Source organism: Sitophilus oryzae, unplaced genomic scaffold (assembly GCF_002938485.1).
Source record: "Sitophilus oryzae breed Bouriz unplaced genomic scaffold, Soryzae_2.0 scaffold_857_pilon_pilon, whole genome shotgun sequence".
NCBI classification, from domain to species: domain Eukaryota; kingdom Metazoa; phylum Arthropoda; class Insecta; order Coleoptera; family Curculionidae; genus Sitophilus; species Sitophilus oryzae.
Window position 1 is genome coordinate 3,612,720 of NW_022147480.1, and position 11,706 is coordinate 3,624,425.

Here is an 11,706-nt window from a genome sequence, read left to right on the forward strand (position 1 = left end):
AAAAACACTTAATACAAAACTAAAGTGTCAAAACGAATTACAGTGTCAGGAAATAAGTAAATAAATGCGGCAACTTGACATTTTTTACGGCAGAGCTACCACCTAATTCCGCCGCGCGAAATTTAAATTCCAGTTGGTCAGCACGGCGCCGAATATGTCGATGGTTGGTAACAATGAATTTAAAATGGCGCCCTCGATTACGTAACTAAAAGTTTAATTGATATGAAATATAGTTTCTATACCTTTGTAGCAGCAACTCCACTGTGTAGAACCCATACGAAAACTAGCTAGTCAGTAAACAAATTTGCCTAACCAAAAACAATGCTTAAAATTTTAGGTAATTCAGTCATGAGGTAGATTGTCAATTCGAAGTTTGAACTCATGTAATGTCAGTTGCCTATATAATTGTGCATCTATTATATTATAGTCAAAGGTTCCCGTCAGTTTTCAGTCGAGTCAGTCCACAAAAACTACTTTACGTAAGAATGCGAATTATTCAAAAATAAACCGTGGTAAAGATCAATTGTTGCTATAAAACACTTATTTTCCTCTAAAAACATTATTATTTGAGAGATCCCTTACATCAGAAGTGGGATATTTTTTGTGCACTGCGGCAATATTATCTGACTCAACATAATTTAGTATGTGGGTTAACCTGATTTTTCTTGTTTATTAGAGTTTCTTATACCCACTTGCACCGTTTGTATAAACTTTGTTTAAAGGCTAAACAGTGGTTAACTATAATGAAATAATATATAGTTAATCACTGTTTAGCCTTTAAACAAAGTTTATACAAACGGTGCAAGTGGGCATTAATGTTTTAGCTCAGCCTGACGCCATGCTACCATCTCCACTGATACAAAATAGGTCTGCTATTTCTACTAACAGATTAAATTGACAGGTCTGACTTGGTTTCTGTTTGGATTCTGCGCAGTGGCGTGATTTTTTTGAAAAAAAATCTGTATTAATATATACAGGGTGTCCCAGAAATAAGTGCAAGTATTTTAAAGGGTGGTAGATCTCGTTAAAGAAACATATTTTCTCTCTATCGTTTTTCAAGTCCAAAATAACGGAGTTATTTTACTTGAAATATATATTATATTTTTTGGAATATTTCCAAAAAAAAATTTTTTTGCTCAAATTTTGAGAACCACTGGATCTTTTCTGGATTTTCTTTCTTGTAATGAATAGCCTATTTGGCGCAGAAAAATGTGGTGTTGACAGTGACAATTGTCACTGTCGTATCATTGTTCACTGGTTCGATATATAAAAGGTTTCTCAACTATAAAAACAACAACAAAAAAATACCTAATAAAATATTCTTTAATAGGTTCACAGATCTTTACAATTTTATTTTTTACCGCTCTTCATAGTGAAAATGGACTAGAAAAAGCATAATTTTCTTGCCACAGCTTACACCTTTAATAGTTCATCAAAACCACTTCATTAATATGTTACTATAATAACTAATAATTACACATTAAATTACCACAACTGTATGAAGAATTTTAAAATCTCTTAAGTTTGCAAATTTCTCAAAGATTCTAACTATACCAGGTATGGAGCTGTGACAAAATCACAGTTTTTTAAATAACCCAACTTGATGATCAGTAATCTTCTCGAACTTGGCTAATATGCCACTCTTCAGGTTCAAGAATGTCGTGTTTTTTCTTCAGGTGTCTTTTGACGTCGTGTTTTCTTTTCGTCGTGTAGGTGCAAGGAGTGAGGGAACAGAAATACTTGATTTTACCACAGTCGTGAGCCCGATGTGAAGATAGAGATCCCGCAGTCTCGTAGCGCTTGTTACATTTGTCACATACGTAAGTATAGTCTAAAAATAATCAAAGTAATATGAGTAAAGGTTGTGCTGCTGTTATGGGGACACGATGTCCGTTGAAAGCTCCGTCATTCAACATTGCCCGTTAGACAAAAAATGGACGAAGGCCAACTTGACAGTGTACGACCTGTGTCACTGTGACAGTTAGTCAAATTTTATGTTGTCCGATCGCGACCAAATTTGGTGGGTAGGCTATGTGAGCGGCGACGCACAATGGTTCCGATATGGCAAAAAGTGACGCATATCGGTTAAAATTCATATCTGATAAATCTCACTTTTAATAACATATTTCAAATACGCACCCGATAAACCATTTATCACTATCTTGTCTATGTTTTTTGTTGATTAGTTTTTGATGGCGAGCATTTTTAAGATTTTTATCATTTGTACACTTTGTAAATCGAACGGAGGTCAGCATTAAGATAAATTTTGGTGTTTTATCAAATCAACAATAATACGTGTGAAAAGTAATACAACCATGGAGGAAGGCCATTCAGGTAAAGTAAGTCTTTGTAGAACCCCTCCTACTTTTTAGTTCAATATTTAGACCCGCCATGACCCGCCGAAATAGAATTTTTACCTAATATTGGTTTCGATTTAAAAAAATACGAACTGGCGACTCCCAATTTATACTAAATTTTTTGATGCCAGATAGAAAAAGAAACATTTGGTTATTTCTTCTGGCGTCTATTCATCAATTGAAAAACACCTGACATTTTAGGTAACATCAGTCGTATGAATTTATGTAAACGTTTTCTTAAGAATGGATTCAATGGAAAATCGGAAGCTGAAATTTTGGAAGAAATTACCCTATATCTAACCAATTATTGTGATATTTACAACACGGAGCAAGAATCCGCTAAGAAAATACTCAAATCATTCATTCAAAAATGGACCAAAAGATGGAGAGATTCATCTTATTCTTGGCAAAAATTTAGTTTGAAAAATGTTGAATGTTTAGAAAAAAATGTATTCAGTGACGTAGCTATAGACGAAAATTTGCAATGCACTGGGGAATCCATGAAAAAGAAAATGTTTTTCCGATTTATCCAAATCTCAAAAAGACCGAACTACGAAAGGTGATTTTTTTATTTCAATTTTGTGTACTGTATTTACCGTATATTATATACTTCATTATAGACGTCAGAGATAATTATACTTCAGATATCCTGGCTTACGCAACCGTTTCTGTTCTTAAAAAGGAACATAAACATGATGTTGCTAAAGCAGTTTCAGCCGCTATTTCTTCTCCTGATGAAGTGTTGGCTGCTTTGAAACAAAATATTCCCCTAATAAAAAGTTGAGCTATCCTATTTTAAATCCTGATGATTTTACTGAAACTGTAGGGTATGAAGATTGTAAACCTGAAATTTATGAGCCTTTTTTCCTACCAACTACATCAATATGTTACTACATATCAAATTTTATCTAAATTTCGTCGAGTTTTTAGACTTAGACTAGAATTTGGAGGAGCCTAATCTATATTTTTGATAAATTACATTTTCAAATTTTAGCTTATGTCGACCAATGAGAATTGCTTTCTGCAAGGAAGACTGTAATACAGTTCTAACAGAGTATTCTAGAGTGATGAAGGAAATTGTGGAAATAAAGGACAGTAAAATAAAAATTAATAATAGTGTAGAAGTCATTGTAAGACATAGATTCTACTGTACAACGGTAGATGGAAAAATAATAAATGCGGTGTGCAAAAATGCTGCAACTTCGGTAAATGAGTTTTTGTTAAAATATAATATTTTAAAACTTTCTGCATAATATTTAAGTACTTTTAGAGATGCCCTGGTTGTCTAGCTGGACCAAAAACTTTGAATAATTTGCCGAGCCAAACCAATGCAGATGTTTTGAAATTTGGAATATCCCCTTTGCATGCAAAAATTAACTCCATGGAATTTTTACTGAGATGTTCATACAAGTATGTATATTAGATGAGAGAATTAAACATTGTTAGTTAGATGAGAAGTTGCTGTCATGTCAGCAAGCATTATCCATCTATATTTAATTTATTTTTAGACTGGCCTCTACGTAGGAAGAACAAGAAACTAAAAAGAAAATAATACAAAAGCAGTTTAAAGAGGAAACTGGTTTAAACATAGGTAAACTAAAACCAGGGTTTGGTATTTCCCATGACGGAAATACACAGCTAGGAGATTTTTTCAGAACTCGAAAGTTACATCTGAAATTATAGGGATAGAGTTACCTATTATTGAAAGGTTCTCGAATGTCCTAGCTGCGATATCATGCAACAGAATTATTTCACCTGAGTCTTATGAAAATTATGTACATGAAACTGCTGAACTTTTTCACAAAACCTACCCTCAATTCATGTTTTCACCAACAGTTCATTCAGAATTCTTTACCATGGACATGAGTACATGAAACAATTTCCTTTCATTCCAGTAGGTAATATTTCTTATAAAACTTTAATACCAAACAATCATTATTTTTTTAATTTAGGAGCATTGAGTGAAGAACCACAAGAAGCCCGCAACAAAGATTTTAAAAGATATCGTACAGACTTCTGAAGAAAGATTTCTCGGAAAGACACTTTAGAAGATATTTTTAACAGATTTATGTTAACATCTAATCCACTATTTTTTTTCTTATTCAAGAAATTTCAGTTGTCCTCAAAGACAACAAAAAAGGATGAAAATGTACACCTACCTCTAGATTTTCTCAATAAGGAAACTTCTGTCAACAATGCCATGATGGGTGTGGGGTACGATATGAGTTCTGACGAGGACAATTCTACTAGTAATGATGAAGATGACGAAATTTCTAATGAGTTTGAAGATGGCGTTTTTTTAACAAGTGAATTATATTGAAAGACTAAATAAATTGACGTTTTTTAATGCCTTGAAACCTTAACTTTGTGATTACAGTTGAGGGTTGGAACCTTTAGTGTTACACAGCAAAATAAAATTACACTAAATCACCACAATACACCAAAACACTTTTACTTTTACACTGGACGCGCGTTTCGCTAACCATGTTAGCATCATCAGCAGATGATAACTTTGTGCTCAATAAAATCAATTACAAAATGTATCCCTTAACCTAAAAATTAAGAAAATAAAATCACATGCGGCACTTTTTCACCATTTGGAACCACTGTGCGACGGTGCACACTGTCCCACCCTGCAAAGTTGGATACGACGTTTCGTTTACATCTTCATCAGGGTGGGACTAAGGATTTGATATTGAAGGAAAATGTGGGTCGATTTCGGCATAATTGGGGACGGGCTACATGATGACGCCCTCGACGCGACGTTTCGAACCGATCCCTCTAAATAGACGAAATCATCAGGATTTTTGGGTCGATTAGAACCAAACTCGGCACGTGGATACTCGAATGATATTTTAATACAAATTTTGTGAAAGTGAGTCAAATTGTTTATTAATTTTTAATTTATTGCTTTTTCAACATTTCAAACTACATTTTTCAGAGACTTTTTCAAACATGTCTTCAAATCCTTCAATTTAATAGCTGTTAGTACGAAGTTTGACTTCAAATTTGCGCTCAATAATCACTGATCTGGTCATTTTAAAATAAAATAAAACTACGACTTACTGCAATGTTTTTAATATACATACTGTATAATGGCATAAAGTATTAAAAGGCATATGTCGCAGGCGTATACCGGGTGTTGCATCGTCGTTGGGAACATAGGAAATCCCATGCATAATTTGAACTGTCCAGATATTGGCTCCCCTATGGATTTTAAATCGAAGTCGTAAATAGACTTTTTAAAGGTCTACATTTGGTAAACACACATGCCAAATTTGAACAATTTTGGACAAGCCGATTTTAGGTAATTTGAGAAAAAACGTAATCGATTTTTAAATTAAAACTGAATAGGTAACAATCAAACACCAGTCAAAAACCGACATTTCTTAAGCTGCCAGCGTCATTTTCAAACGTAACTTAATTTTAATAAAATTTTAATATTCAGTACTAGTAATAATTTATTGTTATACACATAAAGAAAAAGTGAACATGATAAAATACGCGGGGAATAGATTAGACAGTGTATTTGACATGTTTCGGTTAATTTTCCCTAAATATTAAAAATTTATTAAAATTACTTTTGACAATGACAAAATCATAGTTTGTAAACCTAAGGTATGTCAGTTTTTGACTGGTGTTTGATTATTACCTGTTCGGTTTTAATATAAAAATCGATTAAATTGTTCCTAAATTACCTAAAATCGACTTGTCCAAAATTGTTCAAATTTGGCATGTATGTGTGTTTACCAAATGTAGACTTTTAAAAAGTCTATTTACGACTTCGCTATAAAATCCATAAGGGAGCCAATATCTGGACACTTCAAATTTTGCATGGGATTTCCTATGTTCCCAACGACGATGCAATACCCGGTAGAATAATCCGGCTTTTTGCACAAAGCCTAGACATATTACAAAATGCCGGCTTTTTAAACAATAAAAGTAATTTTTACAGAAAGCCTATCTATTTTCAGTCACTTTGCAAAAAGCCTAATCAGAATTAGGCATATTAAACAATGACGATATTTTCTATTCACTTCTGCTTTTTAGGGCTTTCATTTTACAAAATGCCAAATCGAGGCCAGCCAGATTAAAAAATGATAAAAATTTAGTCAGCTATGAGCATAAGCATATTCAATAATTTACGCTTTAATAAAAATATCCCATATTTTCCTATACAGGGTGTTTCAAAACAAATGCGAAAAACTTCAGGGGGTGATTCCTTGTTCAAAATAAAGGGTAGTTTGCTTCATAAACGTTGGGTCAAAAGTCAACCGTTAGGGAAATATTGGGGTACAAAGATGGCGGAAAAGTAATGTTTTTATTTTTTATCTTGAAAACGAAAAGAGATAGACTAATAAAATTTTATGGAAGCATTACTGTTATGAAAACACACTTTTCGGTAATTTTTTCACTGTTTTAAAATGAGTGGAAGGGGTTGAAATAAACTAACCCTATCATTCTTGTTAACAAAATTTAAAGAAAAATCTTATCAAACACATGCAAAAAAATTAATTAAATAAGATAGTTTAGTTTGTTTAGAAACTTTTTTATCTCTTGTATTTTTTTGATAAAACTCACCGATTTGAAATTAAAAAATAAAATGTAAAGCATTACATGTCAGGACAAAAAACAATTTCTGATAAAGAATCTAGTGGGCTGCTGTAATTTTTTTAAGAAAAAATCTAGTCGGCCGCTGTTACTTTTTAGGATGTTCCTAATATTATTTTATTTGACCATTACTCTACTGCAATACGTTATTATCTAGATGATTATTATTATCGTTATTATCACTAGATTCTTAATCTAAAAATGTTTTTTGTCCTGACATGTAATGCTTTACATTTTATTTTTTAATTTCCAATCGGTGAGTTTTATCAAAAAAACACAAGAGGTAAAAAAGTTTCTAAACAAACTAAACTATCCAAATTAATCTAACATCTTTTTTTGCATGTGTTTAATAAGATTTTTCTTTAAATTTCGTTAACAAGAATGATAAGGGTAGTTTATTTCAACCCCTTTCACTCATTTTAAAAAAGTAAAAAAATTACCTGAAAGTGTGTTTTCATAACAGTAATGCTTCCATAAAATTTCATTAGTCTATCTCTTTTCGTTTTCAAGATAAAAAATAAAAAAATTATTTTTCCGCCAGCTTTGTACCGCGATATCTCCCTAATGGTTGACTTTTGACTGAACGTTTATAAAGCAAACTACCCTTTATTTTGAACAAGGAATCACCCCCTAAAGTTTTTCGCATTTGTTTTGAAACACCCTGTATAAAAACAATAACTTATGTCATAATTTTAGTTTGTTTAGACGAAAACAACTTGAACCCTATTTCATAAATTATAATTATAAGTAACATAATTTTAAATACAAAATTTATTAACACCTTAATCTCTTCTTTTTCCTGGAACCAAACCAAACCAAACACCTTAATCTCTGCATTTTCCTGGAACTTTGCTTTCTCTTAGAATAAGAAGAATTTATATCTATATAATAATCGTTCTTAACATACTCTATTTAACAGAATTATCATTTTTTGTGCCATTATTTCCTAATTTTGTAAGAGAAGTTAAAGAAATGTATTTGGAGAAATTTAGGTTAGTTATACCAATCCCGCGTAAAATATTTTGTGCAATCTTGACTGGTCTTCAGAAACACAGATAGACTCTTTGTAAAATATCATTTTTTTTGTTAAAAACGTCGGCGTTTTATAATAAGCCTAGTCTTTTTGCAAAATGCCGAGTTATTCGGTATGCCTGCGACATATACACATTTTATAATGCATAAATGCATTCCAAAACATTTGAACGCATTTACTCTACAAACCAAACAAGTTACAACCTCTAAATCTAAAGTATTTATGGTAATTTAACATTCTTTTATATAGAATTGCCAATCATTTGATTCCATTATGTCGTGTTTAGCTTTCAGGTGCCTTCTCATATTGTGTATTCGCTTGGAGTTGTAAGTGCAGTGTCCTACAGTGCAATAATATGTAATACCTCTACAATCATGCGATTTATGGGAATACAACGATCTAGCATTGCTGTAACTTTTGTTACATTTTGCACAAACGAACTCGTTGACTGAAAATAAAAGTATATTAAGTTAATAGTTTTAATGATATTTAAATATGGTTTTATCGAAGCACTAAACAAAAACTTCTATATTCTACAACTCTAATTGTATACTGAGAAAACAAAACATGATCTAAAACACACTCCCGATTTCTTAAGGTCATATTTAGGAAATTTAGGAAAAACTAGGGAAACAAGAAAAGAAACTATCAGAAACAACAAATAGTCATCTTATACGATAGTCAAGCAGTATTAAGAGTGATCAAGTCAGTAACCATCAATTCGAAGTTGGTCAACGAATGTCTAGAGAAGCTGAACAAATTAGGCAAAGAAAATAAAGTTCTTCTACTCTCGGTGCAAGCCCACCACGGGATAGAAGGCGATGACAAACGATCTAGCTAGAAAAGGAGCAAACACTCCACTAACTTGACCAGAACCGTTCTGCTTCCCAAGTGGAAAACAACTTAAAGCGGAACTCAAGAACCTGAAAACTTCATCCGTAACCTGGAATGGTTACAGAGGTAATACAATAAATAACAAAAGCAATGAAAGTGGCTGGATGTCTGAACGACACGGGAAGAAGAAGAAGAAGAAGAAGAAGAAGAAGAAGAAGAAGAAGAAGAAGAAGAAGAAGAAGAAGAAGAAGCAGAAGAAGAAGAAGAAGAAGAAGAAGAAGAAGAAGAAGCAGAAGAAGAAGAAGCAGAAGAAGAAGAAGCAGAAGAAGAAGAAGAAGAAGAAGAAGAAGAAGAAGAAGAAGAAGAAGAAGAAGAAGAAGAAGAAGAAGAAGAAGAAGAAGAAGAAGAAGAAGAAGAAGAAGAAGAAAAGAAGAAGAAGAAGAAGAAGAAGAAGAAGAAGAAGAAGAAGAAGAAGAAGAAGAAGAAGAAGAAGAAGAAGAAGAAGAAGAAGAAGAAGAAGAAGAAGAAGAAGAAGAAGAAGAAGAAGAAGAAGAAGAAGAAGAAGAAGAAGAAGAAGAAGAAGAAGAAGAAGAAGAAGAAGAAGAAGAAGAAGAAGAAGAAAAAGAAGGAGAAGAAGAAGAAGAAGAAGAAGAAGAAGAAGAAGAAGAAAGAAATTTAAGGGAGATTATTTTTTTTTTAATTTCAAAGTACATAAAATAATTCTGTTATTTTGGACTTAATTTGAAAAACAGCAAAGAGAAAAAAAATCAAGACTCACCCTGTAGTATGAAATATCATTTATTTTTAATGAAAGTTTATTTATAAGTAAGAATATAACATTTGAAAATTATTATAACTATGTAAAGTATAAATTTAATACAATAATTCTTTTCATTGACTTTCAACGATCAACATTGTATATTTCGTTTTATTCATCAATCATTTGAAAGTGCGATTTTGTTGGATTCGTTATTTGGTGTATTATAGTAAAATGTTGTTTCATTCTGTATTTCCTTTTGGTACCAAAAATGCAATCGGGTAGTCTACAGTAATACATCCTGCTACAGTCTTGAGACCTGTGCCATTTTAGCGTAGACTTCTTAGTGTATACTTTGCCACATTTATAACAGCTGTAGTTATTATTAGCTAGAAAAAAAGATGTATAAAAAACTATTCAATTTTTTACAGATAGAAGTTATAATATCACTAAAAATTACAATAAAAAAACCGGACAAATGTGAGTCGGACTCGCCCGCCGAAAGTTCCGTATAAAAACTATATTTTTATGATTTAATTACAAATGTATAATTTTCAAATTTTTCCCTATACTCTTATAGTATGAGACGGTATTACTTGCCTTCATAGTTCTAGGTCAACAGAAAATACTCTATATATTTTGATTCCCTTGAGAGTATCAAAATATTCGTTTTTTGCGGCATAAACCCAAGTAGCATTTTTAGACACAAAATCGAAACAAAATCTCTGCTGAGAATAATTTCAAAACAGTTTTTATAGGGCTTGTTTCTATCTACAATTTCCTGTCTCACAATGTACCGTTTGTGTCCGGGAAGGGTTCATAGTTTCATATTTGTCGATTTTCGAAAGAAATCAGCACATATTTCGTATATTTTTCATTTTATTGATTTTATGGAAAGAACTGTTCATCAAAATGTTGTATCCTATGTTATAGGGCTTGTTTCTTTCTACAATTTCCTGTTTCACAATATACCGTTTGTGTCAGGGAAGGGTTCATAGTTTCATATTTGTCGATTTTCGAAAGAAATCAGTATATGTATATTTATTTCGTATATTTTTCATTTTAGTGATTTTATGGAAAGAACTGTTCATCAAAATGTTGTATCCTATGTTATAGGGCTTGTTTCTCTCTACAATTTCCTGTTTCACAATATATCATTTGTGTCCGGGAAGGGTTCATAGTTTCATAGTTGTCGATTTTCGAAAGAAATCAGTACATGTATATTATTTCGTATATTTTTCATTTTATTGATTTTATGGAGAGAACTGTTCATTAAAATGTTGTATCCCATGTTATAGGGCTTGTTTCTCTCTACAATTTCCTGTTTCACAATGTACCGTTTGTGTCCGGGAAGGGTTCATAGTTTCATAGTTGTCGATTTTCGAAAGATATCAGTACATGTATATTATTTCGTATATTTTTCATTTTATTGATTTTGTGGAAAGCACTGTTCATTAAAATGTTGTATCCTATGTTATAGGGCTGGTTTCTTTCTACAATTTCCTGTTTCATAATGTACCGTTTGTGTCGGGGAAGGGATCATAGTTTCATATTGTCGATTTTCGAAAAAAATCAGTATACATGTATATTATTTCGTATATTTTTCATTTTATTGATTTTATGGAAAGCACTGTTCATTAAAATGTTGTATCCTATGTTATATGGTATTTTCAGAACCATGATATAGAATAAAAATAAAAATCTATATTTTAAACAAATTTATCCGATTTATCCTTTTGAAGTACAGAACCCTAATAAAAAAACTAAAATGTTTCTAAACAAAATTTATTTACGAGAAATTATAACATTTTTAAATGTATTCTTAGTTTACTAATATACAAATTTATTCAACTGTAAGATAAACAAGATGCACATCTTCTTGGACAGCCAATTTTATCATACCAGGTGTTTAAAAAGTAAAATTTAATAACTTCACGTTAAAAAAGTAATAGTTATCAGAGGTACAAAATTTAAACTCAATAACTAATTTATTACGATAATTTATTTTCAACGCCCCCTGTAAAGGGGTACTCTCTATAACAGTTTATGTGAAATTTTTTAAAGGTTTTATACAGGGTGAGTCATAAATAACTGTACATATTTTAGGGGTGGCA

At 31.7% G+C, this 11,706-nt stretch overlaps 1 long non-coding RNA gene across 2 annotated transcripts; it reads left to right on the forward strand.

Moving 5' to 3' along the window:
• Positions 1-1,129: 1,129 nt before the first annotated feature.
• LOC115889959 lies at positions 1,130-4,327 on the forward strand. 2 transcript variants are annotated; one of them, XR_004051538.1, is made up of 3 exons: positions 1,130-2,334; positions 2,559-4,255; positions 4,310-4,327. It is a non-coding gene; the product is annotated as an uncharacterized LOC115889959 (long non-coding RNA). The 2 variants fall into 2 exon arrangements; XR_004051537.1 differs by having other exon boundaries at positions 1,130-4,255.
• The last annotated feature ends 7,379 nt before the right edge of the window (positions 4,328-11,706 follow it).